Source organism: Pagrus major, chromosome 17 (genome assembly GCF_040436345.1).
Source record: "Pagrus major chromosome 17, Pma_NU_1.0".
Lineage (NCBI taxonomy): Eukaryota > Metazoa > Chordata > Actinopteri > Spariformes > Sparidae > Pagrus > Pagrus major.
This window is the reverse complement of record NC_133231.1, coordinates 8,337,950-8,354,761: the sequence shown is the minus strand read 5'-3', so window position 1 is coordinate 8,354,761 and position 16,812 is coordinate 8,337,950. Positions and strand designations below refer to the sequence as shown.

Here is a 16,812-nt window from a genome sequence, read left to right as displayed (position 1 = left end):
CTGATCCATGGAGGCCACACCCCCCAACCCACAGGACCCCGGAGCATCCACTGCCAATGTCCCAATGCCAGACACCACAGGACAACCCCAGAAGTCTTGTGTTTCTGCCTTGATGTGTCAGACTTGTCTTGGCAAAACAAGGGGAACCTGCACAATATAAAGTAGGTGGTTTTAATGTTGTGGCTGATCGGTGGTGCGTCCTGTCAAGTTCTTGCTATTACGACACCAACAGAAGGAACAATGCCAGGAGATGTTTTTGGTTGCTTAGTAATGGCAGGCGTGACAGAAGGGAAATCTCCACAAAATCTCTCACAACTTGGATAAAAGGATGAATGTGGCATGGCTGGTGTTTTCCATCCATTTTAAGATGCAACATCTGAACAGCCCCCCAAGTAGAGGAGCAGCCATGTCTGCACATAAGTTTAAGAGGGAAATTTTAAAGCCCTGATGGTTATCATCCAGCTAACTTCAGAGCAGTACTGGATATTTTTGGCTAAAACCTACTTTTTGTAAACACAAATTATCCCTGCAACGAGCTGTAAAGTGAGCGTGACCAAACAGTGGCCGAATTACACATTGGATCAACATTTAAATTCATTTGGTCACGATTCTGGCCACCAAAAAAATGTGAATGCAGCATTCATTCTTCTTTTAGCTCTTCATATCTGGCTTTTAAGCAGCTGAATTCTCCACTATAATCACTATCTAGTTCACTTTGGCTGCTTGCTGGCATTGGGTATATATCATACAATGAGCTTTTAGAGCTTTGTGGCTGAAAACAAGGTTGGTGAGAGCTTTGATGGTGAAAATTGCTGGCAGGGATGACAGTGAATAATACTGTAAGTACGGAGTAACTGTCTGGCAGCTGTCCAGTTTAACTAGCTATCCAGATATCCATGCTTATGCCAAAACTCCCAGCTAACTGACAGAACCAGCTAACAGCTGCTCAATCAAGCAGGGCAGCTGTGTCAGAATGTGGAGAGCACCACTACAGTTATGGTGGTAATGTTAGGGACAAGTTGTGCTTTCCAACAGCAACAAAACAAACACTTTGTACTCTCTGAGCCACAGTCAACATTCTATTGTTGTAAATTTAATTTACAAGGGGAAGTGAGATATTTACTGATCCCCTGGGCCGGCAAATTTGGTATGACAGTATTTTTGTATCCTGGGACATCTGTTTCACATGAGTTAGTGTTTCCAGCTGCTGGACTAAATACAGTGCTTGAATCATTCCAATCATGCAGGATATGTTTAATATCTTAAGGACCAGTACGACTGAGCTCTGTTGGGAGATCAACGCAACAGCTATTTGCTGCTGAAAATGTATGTAGACTATATCTTAAGTACGTGTCCTACAGTAGAATGAAGTCTGGAAACTGTGCATAGAAACCTTTCATTTGATAAATAATTTATTGATTGTTTGGGGCCATCAAAGCAAAAAAAAAGTGATCTGAATGAGGCTCCATTGATCAGAGGGGAATTGCACTTACACTAGAGGCAGCAACTCTCATATTACACATCTGATCCAGTGGTAATAAAAGAATATTGATTAGTGAAACTTTAAATAAGCTTATTCTTTTGCAAAGTTGAGCAAGGCAAAATGACCAGACTCACAAACCTGTCAAGAATCAAATGAAGCCAACACAGTTAGACTAAAAATGGGTATTAAGACTGGTTACAGATTTGATTCTCGTCAGTAAGCCTTTTCTGATCCTGTCGGCGTATTACATGGATAAAGAAGAGGCTGTGTGTGTGTGTGAGTGTTTAAATATCCATTTTTTTAAATCTAAGCTTTACATTTCACACTTGCATGAAATGTTATCAAATTTCTTTCACATCCCTGAAAATATTAGACAATGAACTTAGAAAAGAAGACAGACCCCATAGAGTAGTTACACCTAACGTAGCCAGAATTATAAAGAACAGCACCCTGGCTTTTTGTGCAGTTTTCCACATAGAGGTGGCTTTTTATAGCACACTTTTATATAACACACACATATCTGCACTCAGCCAAAACTCCACTCTACCTCTATGATACAACCAGCTGTGAGATTTGCGACACTAGCTAGTGACTCTTAAAAATAAATTGGCATCACCACACAAATTGTTTGTGAAGGGCTTTAAGCTGCTTAGCTGCTTAGCGAAACATTGATACCACAAAACCTCACAACTTCCTATAAAATTGCATTTGTGAACTCAAGAGAAGCGGGTGAATTATGTCTGAGTGGGCTGGTGGTGGAGCCGCAACACGCACAGACAGCACAAACAAAAAATATGCAATGAAGGGACACAATCACATTGTGTGTGGCTGCGCGTTCAGTTTAGCATAAAACTGATATGGACTCCAATGTTTGTTGGACATGGGGAGATGTCGCAGGCAGTCTGTGAAACTGAATGTGAGGCCTCACAGCCAGTTTCACTCTGGAATATTACACAATCAAAGCTGCGATCCTGCAAGGACTTGCAAGAAAAGACTGTTGCATAATAGCTTGTGTGTGTGTGTGTGTGTGTGTGTGTGAGAGAGAGAGAGAGAGGCACAGAGGGGGGTTGATTCAAGGCCAGCAATTACAACTCAGCAGCAGTGCTCTAAACATGTATCTAAAATAAATATTTTTCATTTATACCTTATGTATTTTACCTGTAATTTAGAAAAATGTAGGAAGGTCTTGTGAAAAAGCCGCATTCAACTGCCCCTTTTGATTTCAACCCATGTAAATTGCTGTTAATTGGCAGGTATGTCTGAGCACATCTGTTGAAACATTTTTCTGTTTACCTTTTCAAATAAATTATTAGGATGGAAAAAGCTCTTATAATAGTGCAGATGCATACAAGCCAGCACCTGGAAGAATCCATTACCACTCAAAGCAGACTCTGCAGTACGTATGAGCAATTATCTGTGTCTGAGCTGGCATTACCTGAGGCCATTTCACATCCACATCATATGCTCCTATAGTTTTTACATGACTTCAACACAGATAAGGAGGGAGCTCATTGGCTAGAAAAAACCCTGCCAGCTGTCACCTGAACAAACCTCCGCTGTATGTCTTCTGTTTGCAGCCCTATTTTCTCGTCTTTGTAACCATTTCCTGTATCAATTTCATACTTGAACGGTAAAACAGAGAGCATCAAACATCAACATCTAGAGGAATCATACTGAAATTTGGTTCAGGTAACATTTCCAGCAAATGGTAAAAAGACAATCCCTTTTTTTCATCAGTCAGACCAGACGTGCTGCCGCTGTTTTTTTTTTTACTGTCTGTAGGCCTGTGAAGATGAAACGGATATTACCTTGCTGCAACATAAATCTCAACGTCAGGATCAGATGAGCTTTTTATAACACTGCCAAAGGAAGGAATGGATTACTCAGCAACAAGCGCTGCAATAAAACTCTTGGGAACAATACTTGCTTTATCAACCTGCAGTGTTTCATGTTCCTGCTTTCATTTTGGAGAAACAATTACGACAGTGCTGAGGATTTCACACCACAAGGAATGTGCTGTCTGAGTGATACTTCCTCAAGCAAAGTAGTGGGCATTAAACCGACTTTTTCAAGACTATGACTCACAGAAACCTGGATGCGAAGAGCCTAGTAAACATTGTGGTGTGCTGTTTTTTTGTGGCGTGTTCACCAAAATGTTCTCACTCTACAGTACAAGCATTTTCCCACAAAGGCAAAAAGAAAAAACAAATAGTCTTTTGGGAATGGGAACGTCATGGTGGTAATATTTTGTTCTTTTGGGACTTAAGGGGTTTTTAGGGTCAGTGCCTCCACTTAGACAGGGGTCACTAGAGTGTCAAACACAAGGGAGAAGAAGCAGAAAAAACATTATGGACAGTCCAAGTTGTATAATATTATTGTAGATTTATACATCCTGTCTGGTGATCAACCTAAACATTTTCTGTTATTAATATGGAGTTCAAATATAAGCAAGTGTCATACGGTTTGGGGTAGTCTACACAGCTACTTTCTAGATCTGTCACAGCAAACTGCAGCCACAAGACGTGTCCTTTCAAAAGTGCAAGAAGGATCCAAGAGTGGTATTTTTCTGCTTTTAAAACTGATTTCATCCTGATCAGAGAGAGATCTACTTCTCAAAACTATATATATATATATATACACACACACACACATCTGCAATAACCCCTTCATGTATATCTGATCAGATAAGGAGCCTACATAGTGCTGAACAACTTACTGACAAACCCATTTCTCAGTCTACCACTGCAGCAATAAGTGGCTGGAACACGTGTGCGTCTGTCTGCCGTTGCCTGGTTCCTTTGTTTCGATTTAAGTTTGCTCTTGTGCACGCGAGACAACAGCTTCTTTTAACCCTCTGGCCACCCCTCGGTGACTGCACCATGTTCGACTCAAGCGGGAGTCAATTACGTAATAAAACCAGGGCGTGTGTGTATGTGTGTTTGTGTGTAAAGGGGAGGAGATGATACACAAGAGAGCGTGATGGTGAGATGGGAAAAAGTGATGGTTACACGCTGCATCTATCCGTGAAAGCACTTCACTCTTGACAAGAGATCTGAGGTCAGAGGTCAACATCTGTCCCCAAGAGAAAGCATCTGCTTGTACAGTGATGAGTTTAAGCTGCAGGAAGCCTGACATCAAGCCTGCTGGGTTTAAGTGAGGGTTGGGCAATGCGTTCGGAAGTGGCATATGATGATGTCCACAGTCAAACAATGCAACAGAAGATAATATCTCACCAGTCTAGTCACTGCCTCTTCCCACTGTCTCTCTGACGGCAACCTCTGACTGTCTCACCCAGCCTAGAAAACTCTAGCTCCCGTCACTATCGAAAGGAGCAGTGAGATCAACTGTCACATCCCGGTACCGGATTTAAAAGTGTTTTTTGTCTCTACACCACATGTCCATGACTTAGTTGTGTTCAGCCTCTGAAACTTGAAACAAAGTTAGCAGGCTAGCTATACTGAGGAAGCTAAGCTACGAAAACACCAGCACAAATAAAAACAACATGATTTAGTGAAACCGTTGGTCTTCAGAAAAGAAACACCACTGCCACCAATGTCACCTGGCGTCTTGGGTTCGCCTAACTGGCCAGGTTTCATAAGAAAATAATAAACAGGACAGGGAGACATAGTGCATTGACCAGCAACAATCTTCTTTTTATTTTCTCTCCAACTTGTCGCAAACACCCCAACAAATCCTGCCTTACAGCAACTCTGAGGGGCACACTATTGTTTCTGCGCTCTCAGTGGACAATGACTGTCAGCCATTGGCAACAGACAATTTCATTGCTCATCGGTCCAACCCTAGCTGAAGTCTTCTCACTTCCCTTCTCATTCCTCCTCTTTCAGTCTCGACTCATTTGTAAGGTAGGCAGAGCTAGTTCACGTCACATTTGAAAAATCTAGGAAGAAGTGGAAGCTCAGTACTTGGTATGCAAAGTTTGGAGGAAGGCATCTTTTTATCCAAACCAAAAAGAGAAACAAAAATGTTAGGAATTAATGTTATGATCTTTATCCGCTTTAACATAATTTACTATTGTTAGCATGTCCAGCTAACTAGCTTACGGCCTAAAACCTCAACTAACTAGCTCACTACCGAGCCATACTTCCAAGGCCAAAGAGCAAATCATTTACTAACTTCGTTAATTTGCGGGGTTACAGACTACGTTAAAAAGAAAGCCTGGTCGCAACTTGCACACCCACTGTCAAGTGTTTCCCCATTGTGTGAAAATGGGAATCTACTGAATTAGGAAAAGATAGGGACAAAAAAGGGATTCAGACCGAAAACAGCTCTGTGTTTAACAACACAGAGGGCTGGCATGTTCTTGAGATATCAAAAGACAATGAAATGTGTTTCAGGGAGCACCGGTTGAGTAACAGATTCACGAGTACAACGTTCACATTAACATTGTATTGAGTTACAGTAAAAGTTGAGCCAGTTTGCACCTTTTTTCCGAACAACCCTGCATTGGTTTGCCGAAGCCCCATACATTGGCACCAACCGACTGGCCCCAGAACAAATGAATGTGAGGGCTGCATTTTCTTACACAGGAAAAGATTGTATGAATTAAGTCAGCTGGACACGTCACAAAGTTAGCAGGTGACCAGTTTTTCAGCCAACTCATGGAGCCAACATTAACATTAGCTTAATTAGCAAGCTATATTGGATGACATCCACCAGCAACAGTGGTCATTTTGGCTGGCAAAACATTGCTGGCTAGAAATAAGAAGCCTTCATTCCTCCACTTTTGTTTAAAATCAAGGACTCATTGGTTCAAATATTACTACAAATTTTGAGATGTAAGAGCACAGAAAGCTTGTCATGAGTAGCTAACATTGATGTTTTTGACAGGTGTTATGTTTAGCGTTTAGTTTTTAGGAAGAATCTGCTATTTTTTAGCATATCACCCAATCAGAGGAATGCTTTTCTGATGTCAAACTCTTAACTAATCAACTCATCACGGCCACTTTTCTGTAATCACCATGACATATCACCACACCTCCTAGATACCAATGCCAGTCTGGTTTGAGCTCAACACTGTGAATAAGTGAGGACAGTTGTATGTGGGACCAGGCTAGAAGAGAAGTAGGAGTTTTGTCAGCTCAGTGACCAGTCAGCCGTGACCGTCTGGCTGAACTACAGTAGCTCAATGTTTGCCTGAGGGCTCCGGCTGCCCGTCTGACACACCATGACTTTCTTAGCTTCCTCCTCTCTCAACATAAGCTAATTGCTCTCAGAGTTTGGCAGTTTAACCAAATAAAATATCAAACTATGATACTTCTTCTCTTTATTGTACACACACTCTGGTGTTGTATAGCAGAAAACAGCTGTTATTCTGCAGAACTTCTTGAAATTTCTGAGAAGACTGCTGCGGGACTATTTTCTCGAAAGATCACATATGGCTCTGAGGGAATATTAGACTCTCGCGGAAAAACAATACTCCCAGGGGTCCAATGTTGGGCATAGTTATTGCTTTGTTAATTTGAGCATATATTTGTTTTGATTTGTTATGCATGGACACCTCCTTTCACTCCCTGGGGTGTCCTAGTGATATAGCCTCGAGCCTGAAGCATAAGCTCAACGCTCCTCACTTTGGAAACACAACCGCTGCCACCTGGGGTTCGCTATCTAATAACCCAAGTTACAAGCTCTCCACTTGAATCTGGAGCCAAAATATTCAACTCCACCATCTGTTGCGATCACTATGAGGAGCTGAAGCACTGCAGGCTGTGACAACACCGTGGATGACGGGACTTGCTGTCATCGCAGCACCCCAGGTTGACGAGTGGCACCACGCCTTGGGCAAAACTTACGCAACTAGTGGTTTGTTAGCAGGTAATGCGACTCAACCTGTCAGCCATAAACAGGCGCAGACGGAGGGGAAGTGAGACGGGAGAGGAAGCTTGTGAGTCTGTGAAGACGGAAGTTGACTAACCTCAGTGCATCACCTGCCATCACAGATAGACGCCTGCAGTCACACACCCATTTACTGAGCAGGATGGAAGACCTCAAGCAGTGTGGGAAAGTAAAACGCAAAACTTTTCACCTAACTTCATTCTAAACTACACTCAAGGCCTGCTAGTTTAAGCTTGTCTTGTTCATGAAGACGGAGGAATGCAAGTGACGCACGTGACGGCTGAGCAAACCTCTTGGCATTTTTCTCTCCTGGCTGAGCTGAGGCAAATTCTATGAAACGCAAAGGAATGCAATCCTCTGGCGTTCCCAGCTCAGGTACCCGCAGACAAACAGAGGCTTTTCCCTCAAGTTATGTGAAGGTTAAGCTACAACTGCTGGCATCCCGCTATGCATTTGTCAGTACAATTTTTTCTGTTCAGCTAGTAATCCTTGACAAGAAAGACATTTCTGTCAATGCAGCTCGGATTTGTGTCAAAAATGAATCATGAGAACAATCGCGTTATCTGATAATACGTGGCAGTGACAATGATATCCAAGTCACATGACGCAACTGATATGCATGATCTGCTCCGGGTTCCGTCTTTATCGACTAAAGGAAAAAGAGAAAGGTGAGGATTAAAGTGGCGTGTAATTTCTATCAAGCAGTGCCCGAGGTTAGCGTTCCCTGTCTAGAGGACATTCAGGGCTGCTGGCTTTAGCAAATCAGTGCAGTTTAGACATAAGCAGCCACTCATGTGTGAGTACTTTATTTATAGCCCATGCGTAGCAGTGACAGTAAGTGAGCATGTCACTGCTTTGAGACCCATTCGCTCTTTTCCTTTTTCACATGAAACTATGTTAAAATGACAGCCCGTATCTTGTCATATGGTCGTATGCTGCAGCTGCTGTAACATCCTGGCAGTTCTGATTATCAACAGACCATCAGCGCTGTGGCCAACAGTTGTTGTGTTCTGTTAGGGCAACACAACCAGTATGTGTACTGTTTTCATGTAAAGTCGAGTAACAAGTGGAGCTTGCTACAGACCAGTCCTTACTTAGGATGCAGAGTGATGTAATACTCGATTGCAAACAGGCTTTACAGTGTATGTTTTAGCTCCCTAAAAGCACAGCTGATCAGTCTATCCACTGGCCAAGACACAAAAACACATTTTTATAAAGATTGCAAACATTAAACACATATTTTAGTTTCGACTAAAATGATTTTCCCTCTGCAGTGCCAGGATAAAGTTGATGCAGTTGGATGTGAAATGAATTTCACATGGCAACAGGTTTGTGTCTATTTACATAGGCCTACATCATGTGGTCACAGTTGAGTGGTTTTCTAAGCCACAGAAATGCTTTGAATACCTAATACATTTTAACAAACAACATATAACCCAATGATTGCCAACAGTGCTGCTTTTTATATCGCCTTGTGCATGTGCAAAACTCAATTTCAAATCTTCCAAATTAAAGGTTACATACTTCGGCGCATATTGCTATGACTTGTTCCTCATTAAGTTATACATTAAATGAATCGCTATGGCCTTTGAATTAATTCGGCATATATATTTTAAACCTAACAATGCGAATACTGAATTTAGTTTAAGCAAAATAACCTCTTTCCCTGTTGTTCCTGCTGTCCACTACCACCCAATCACATCGACGTTTCCGGTAGTAAACAACGTGAAGCAATTACAAAACTCTGAATTTAACAAGATTTAATCCCGCCTGGCGTGATATATGCATGCCGAATTGAAGATAACTATCTAGTGATTGACGTCACGCCTCGAGTCTTAATCAACACGGTGTGCTGGATTAGCACCAAGAAAAGAAGCGTTTAATTGCTGGATATGCTTACGGGGATTGGTTCGAGGAGCAGCGGGGAGGGTGGTGGTTGTAGATGTGGTGGTGGTGGCGGGGGGGCGACGCTGTCAAAGCACATGACAAAGCGGCGACCCTGTCTGGTGACAGCGATGCTTAATAAACAACACCTGCCACAGTAAGGTTAGGTACAGTAAGGTTCACTTGGACGAGCACGACAATGACATTTCGAGCGTAATTTCCCCTGCAGGTTTCGAAACGTCTGTGGGGCACTGTAAACAAGTCGACGTGGATAACATTTACTATCGTTACAGCGCGTACTGCCTATATAGTAACGTGTGAACTGTCTTTACACTGGCTTTTCTCGCCTTGTATTTGTTGTTGTGTATTGACAGCTGGACCGTGCACATACCCTTCTCCGGTTAGTCTGTGCCAAATGCATCCACAGCTGAGCCTTGTACTGGATGTGACCGACTGTCAGTCTTCTTTCAGCGGTGGTCGTCGACAACATCAACAACAATAACGCCTATTTCCCCTTTATGGTTCGCCGTTGCCGTAATCACGAAGTGTCTCCGTGAAAAAATAAAAAATAAAAAACAACTGAAAAGAAAAGGAAAAAAAACGTGTCTCGGTGCTTCCTGATTTAGGTACAGTGGTGATGGTGTTGTTTGTAAGGGGTGGGGCGGAATGCAGCTTTTTAGTCCGCCAAGAAAATGTGGGGTAAAAAGCACGTTGGCGCACGTCTGTGCATGATTAGTAGCTCGCGGCTCGCTGCAGGGAGGCGCGCGAAGCAGACGCGTGATTTTGAAATAAGATCTCATGCACACAGAAAATGAGTCCAACACCTCCAGGATGCGCAATATCCTGCTTTATGTTAATTATGAGTGTCAGTGCCTTGCTCAAGGGTATGGCTGAGGGAGAGCTGGGTGACATTAACTGCAAACTGTAGTATAATATAGCCTATGCTGATACTCAGTCAGGGTTTGCAAGGCTCAAATTGTTAGGTTGAATGTCTTTTGGCTCCAAGCTGGAGAATATTTGATTGGATGTACATTTTACACTGCTTTACAGGCATGCTGCATCAACATAGCCTACTTTTGCTATGAGAAGCCACGTAGGCCAAAATGCAACACCACTCATACTGAAGCCTATATCCACCCTATAGAATATTCATATTGTACTATACTGCACTGCACATGTCTGATCGACACTGTATTCATACCCAGCTGTTTATTCTGTAATTATGTCTAGCATAACTCATACGTACACTATATATTCACATATAAGGCTACCTACAGTTGCCTACTCTAACTGCTGCACATGCTGTTCATGTATCTTAGCATATTCGTAGCCTATGAATGTTGCTTTTTGCATTTTTAGTTAAATGCTAAATTGCATTTAATCTTCTCAGCACTTGTACTATATGTGCAATGACAATTAAGGTAAAGTTAAGGGTTAATAAAGTTAACTGAAGTGTGTGTACAAGTATTGGGGAGTACTACTGCATGTGGAAAAGTAAGTATATAGTGCTGCAGGGATGAGTCCTAAAACCCAGAAATAAGTTAGCATTTTTGAACTTCCAGTTTGTTTGTCTCAAAGTCAGTGGGTTTTCATCTTTATGTCTCATATAAGGTATGTGGTTAACACAAGCTTAAGAGAATTTCACGTTCTGTTCTCTGACTTAAAATATGTAAATTAATACCCCACGTTTCAATTGTAAAGCATTTACTTGTCTCAAAAAAGGTTGGTTTGTTGTGAACAAGTGGCTAAATAGGACTAAGGAATTTGTTGGGGACATTAAATGTCTTCATGCCAAAACCGGAGACTCATCTACTCACTAGTCTTTTACAACTTATGGATTGATCAATTTATGGTAAAGTGTGTAGTATAGCTACTGTAGTAAGATCCTCAGTGGTGGTGACATTGAAGCCAAGCAACTGCAGTGTAGTTTGTTTATAGCCTACAGCAACATTAGCTTTTTATTTGTGGAAACTTCATTTACGCTTCAAAAGTGCTGTTTATCTGTGAAGATTATCTTGCTGAGCAAAATGTGCAAGTATCATAAACTTGTGTTTGCTACAGAGCTTATTTCTGGCAATAATCCAAAATCTAATTAAAAAATCCTATAGACTTTTTGCTGAGGGAACCAGGCCAATGCTAGTTTTTAGGTTTGCCTACAAAAATACGTCTTCCCTACAGCACTCTTTGAAGCCTTTTGTGGCAGCAGAGGAAGCCCTGTCGGTAATGTAGGTGCCAGGTTTTTAAAAGGGAAGAAGAATGCATGGTATAAAAAAGATTATATCGCTGATTTTAAGCTGTCCAACAGTGTTATAGGAGTGTAATGATAGACCAGTGGACTGCTTTTTTAAGACCTAGTGCCTACGTTAGCCACAATGCAACTAGTCACTGAGTAACCTCACTGGAAGCAATTTATTAGATAACATGCTGCATCCTCTGGAGCCAGAAAAGGCTTCATACTATCCTGACCTGTAAACACACAAATGTGTAAAATTAGTGCAGTTACTCTTTAAAGTAGATCTAATTTCAGTGAGAAATCAGCAGTATATTAGTCATTAAAATTATCTGCTTCTTGATGACCTAAAAAAATGAAAACACTGCTTACATGTTGATGCATACATGGATAGTTTACTGAACATATGCCTGTTAGAATGATCATTACAACATAAAGAAATCTATACACATTAACTGTGTGTATACATGTATACTTTTGAGCAGTGTACTGAACTTTAACAGCACAATAAAAAACTAAACCATCCAAACCCAAGTGCTTTTTGAACACAATGTGAAAAGAAAAGGAATCACATAAGCAAATGATCAATTATTAATTGTTGTGCATGTGCACATATCTACATATTTGTACATGTCTATGCACAGTGGCTTATCATGTCATTATCCATTTATGAACGCATCAGTTGTAATAATGCAACATTATAATAATATAAAGCTGACAACAGTATTTAACTTAAGCAACAATTTCAATTCACTTGTAATGGAGTAGTTGTATATCATAAAAGGATCTGAGTCCTTTTGTTGGCACTGCAACTAGTGCAGCTCACATTTTAAATAAATATTCTGCTGCTGTCTTCATAATTACATCTACTGGAATCGATATTGTCTGCTCCGAAATATTCAACTAAAAAAGAAGAGATGAGATATTTCCCCCCCCCCCCCCTACAATAAATTGTATCAGCCCTGGGAGAAAGAGGTAATATCCCAGGAATCAAATATAGATTTGTGATGATATCAGCAAATATTGCACAAAAGTGCTCTTAGTAGGAATGCACTTTGTACAATAAGAGGTATAACTTGGACAACAGAGATTCAAAGTCTGGAGGGGCTCTCTAAGGAAGAAATTGCTGCTTGTCATTGTTGTATTAGCTAGTGTACACTTCAAATAAATATCCCATGGGCCTTCTAATGATTTGTTCATTTTTTTTTCTTTATTTTAGCCCAAGAAAAATACTCCAGAGTGATATTATCATAAATAATTTCCACACCCTTCTCCAGTACTGAATTGCATACGAAGCTATCTCGGAGTCTGTGTGAGCCAAGGAATCAAAAAAAAAACTCAGTTGTATCAGAGCACCAAAGTTCTCGCTTTAATCCTCTCAGAGCGCCAAAGGAAAAATACTAAGTCTAACTAAGAGCAGACTTTGGAGATTAAACTACAGGTGACCTAGATTCCCTTTCAAAATAAAATGTTTTTTTTTTCAACATCATCTTAATGGAGATCTGTACGGACGAAAAATCAAATCCCTCAGGCCAACAATCTGCTAACATGACAGGATGTCATCCAGGAAGTTTGCCCATCTTGTTCCCCATCGATCCATCCCCTTTTTCAACTAATATAGGTCAAGTGCGGCCATTAGACGAGCATTGCATTCAGTTTTTTGTCATATACAGGGGATGTTAACAACAGAACCTGTACAAATGAATGTAATCCATTACTAAAGCCCTACAACAAATACTGTCTGTGGAGAACGTATGTGAAAAGAGTTACTCGCTACTTATGCTGTATTCTTTGTATAGTTCATGGCTAGTTTTAGCATTTTATATTTTTTTAACCAGGGCAATGCTAACTTCCGGGTTAGCCAACAATAATATGACATCCATGCAGCACTCAACAGTTTAAACCCTCTGTGTGGCTGTCAGAACAGCACTGCTTTGAGCAAAATGCTAACATCAGAATGCTAACATGCTTTGACAATGCATAGCAGATGTAATGTTTATCATGATCACCGTCTTAGTTTAACGTGTTAGCATGCTAACATTCTGTAATTAGCACTCACCATAAAGTAGAGCTGGCTGATGGGAATGTCTTTCATTTTACAGATAATTTGTCATGAACCAAAGCATTAGACAAATTAAAGTTTTATATAGGCCTGTGCTACTTTATATATGCTACATAACATGTCCTAAAAATATTCAAAACCTTCAGAGAAGTTGTGATATGGAAACACAGCTCCAGTGCAGTTAGATATCCATGAGGTAGAGTGCTGAATTTCACCAGTGAGATTTTTTGGAGTCATGGTCTGTCACATGGCAATTTATTGAGCCATAGCAATCCTGCTTAAAGATGATCAGATTTGATGCTGTAATATGATGATGCAGCGATGACCAGAGAGATCAAATCACCCCTGATAATGTATCCGGGAGGACCGGGTCCAATCCAATCTGACTCCTGATGGCTATTGTTCCTGCAGGGTTGGACAGTAGGGGGGTGAGGGGTTGTGGTGAGTGGTGGGGCCTGCTGGCACAATCAAGGGAGATCAGCCCAAGGCAGAGAAAATGACTCAACATCGTCAGTCATATAATAATAACCCATTAGTTTTGAACCTGGACCGATTTGGACAGAGATACAGTAACTCGTTGTCATGGAAATATCCAGGCCTCGGTTGAGGTAATGGGCCTAAAACAGCATGGATTATCCATCACAGTAACTCAGGGAAAGGGGGAGTTGTTTGTCGTCGATGTATCTGTGTTGAGGGAAACATGTTCTTATTGCTTGGCATGATATATGCGGTCACATTTCCTTCACACAAAGCGAGAATTCATATCCTCAGTTATTGAAAACAAACAAAACAAATCTCCACAAGAATAACAAGGTGTTCTGTTTTCACCAGTTGCAGATGAGGACAGATGGTGCATTACAGGCCTGGAGGAGACACATTCTCATGATTTCATGTTTTTATGTATCGCTAGATGTTTTGCTTGATTGCTCGCTGGAAATATGTCCAGGTGTCTTGCTCTCATCTGTATTTGTCAGGAACGTAATTAGACTGATTGAAAGTACTCATGCATGCAGCAGCAAGATGGATTTCCTTTCATCCTTAACTAAAAGGCTCATTTAGATGTAGTTTAACGATATTCCAGCTTTGTGTGTACAGCGTGCCTTCTCATGCTCTTCTCTGGTTTGTTAATATGAGCAGAACCACAAATGGGCCTGTAGATGTCCGGAAGTAAAGGCTTTACCTGGTGATGATGATCAACATTCAGCAAATCCCACTTGCATTAGCTGTAATGAGAAAAGAAAGGCAATATACAAGGACCTGCAACTTAACTTTAGCAATTTATATATAATTAGCAGTAAATGGAGTAAACAAACTAACTTTTCATTTAGCAAATATTGCTTCAAATGTCTTGATTAACTAAAACTTCACCACCTTCATAAATACTTGAGTGTTGTTTAGCAATTAGGCAGGTAATGATTTCTAAAACAAATAAGAGTAAAATGACTTTCATACAGAGGCCCTCAACAATCCCCTAATGAACACATTGTGTTCTGTGTTCTGTGTTCCAATGTTGCATTGAGACAAAATGAAAAACAAGCAAGTATAAAGTGCTATGTAGTTAGTTTAAGGCTAATGATTTAGTTCATTTCCATTCATCGACTCGACTCTCGCGATTGAGAGACAGGGACTATGGGACTACCGCCTGTTTGAGATACAAAGTGGTATTACAGGACAGGATGGGACAGGGCTAGCTGTTTATCATGCCAACTTCAGTATATACCTTTGCAACAAAGGACATAGATGTCTTTGATATAACGTCAAGACTGTTATTTTTTCACTTTCTGTTGGTAACGTTAGTTATTATTCAAATTTTTTAAACTAAAATTCTGGCCATATTTTACAAATCGCTCCCTTAATTGTGTTATATTGAATGTACTTATGTGGAATTGGCCCCCAAAAGCAAATACTACACATATACACATATCAAAGACACAGAATTGAATATGGTGTAAACTTGTCAACAACTCTTTCGGTTGCCAAGATACACCCATCTGCCAACGCCACAAGGAGGGGCACGTATGGCTCTTCTCAGCTCCCTCAAGTTTCTTGGCTATCTCATACTTAAATCCAGCCAAAAACAGTTTCCAACAACCATATTTCAACAAACTGAGACACCCCAAGGTCTCACCCCAAGGTCCTCTAATCTTTTCTACACTGTGGTCCTTTCCAGGATTTAACCGTGGTTCAGCAATTTTATATCTACAAAGAACAATTTTCTCCCCCACCATGTAAGCAGAGCAGCATTACAAGCTGTAACTCCAATCCTTAATAAATGTAAGCATGACAGTGTAATATTTTTGGAGAAATAGCTTTCAACATTGTCCGACTGTTATTGGTTGGGGAAGGCTATTCATACAGTTTTTAAAGGGGCTATATTTAACAATTTGTAGCAATTTACATGTATCAATCACTACACTAAACTAATCCAAAATTATATGGTCATTCAGTCTCGTTATGCTAATGTTATTAGCATTCTGTAATTTGAGGTATATTGCGTCAGCTCAGATGAGTCGACAATGCTCCATTACCTTTTTAACTCTTAGGTCTAATCGTGTCATCACGTACAAGCAAGCTAACGGCAGTTTGCAGTTCAGTTAGCTATGTACAGTTAGACCTTGCAGTTGCTGGGTGTTAATATTTTGTGTGAACTAATCTCTAAAAGAGTTTGTGAGGAGCAACCTCTTTTAATTAAGTGAGAGGTTAATCTCCATTTACTAAATGTGCATAATTACTGAGCTAAGTTTGAAATTTATGAGCAGCTGGTGCAGCCAGCTCCTGGTTTACTCTACTGTGTGCTGATATGTCTGTTTGCTACATTCGGCTCTAAGATTGTTGGCCTGTCTATACAGTACGTATATGCCAGAGACTTCATCTTAACAGAGAAATAGATTGTGGTTTGCACTGGAAATGATTCAATGCAAAATAAGCTTGCAAAACCAAAAATATAGGCCTATAAGTGAGAAATTGCAATTGCTCAGCAATTTTGTTCAAAGTACCCACAAGCACTGACCAAACGTGAAGCAGTGACAGGAAGCGTAAAATTGGAAAAGTAATTAAGGCAGCGACCTTCATCCATGAGATTTCATTAGACATCTCCCATTTTTCTTATGCTCATATAAATTTATTCTGAACATTCAGGGTTCCTGAAAATGTCATTTAAACAAAGATTTCCTAATCAAAAGGGCATATCAGGGCAGTTATGAGTGGCTGCACTTTATCGCTAGACATTTGAATAATGTACTCCAAGAAAGCTGATGGATATTCAACATCGCCTTGTTTCACCTTTTTAGGTTTAATCAT

At 40.6% G+C, this 16,812-nt stretch overlaps 1 protein-coding gene across 1 annotated transcript in view; it reads right to left on the bottom strand.

The window, feature by feature from the left end:
• The window catches only part of LOC141011848 (myelin basic protein-like), a 55,425-nt gene extending 45,547 nt beyond the window's left edge, over positions 1–9,878 (bottom strand). The window contains exon 1 of the mRNA XM_073485172.1: positions 9,612–9,878. The gene's annotated coding sequence lies outside the window, so the exon portion shown is untranslated. The remainder of the gene's footprint in view (positions 1–9,611) is intronic.
• Between the last annotated feature and the right edge of the window lie 6,934 nt (positions 9,879–16,812).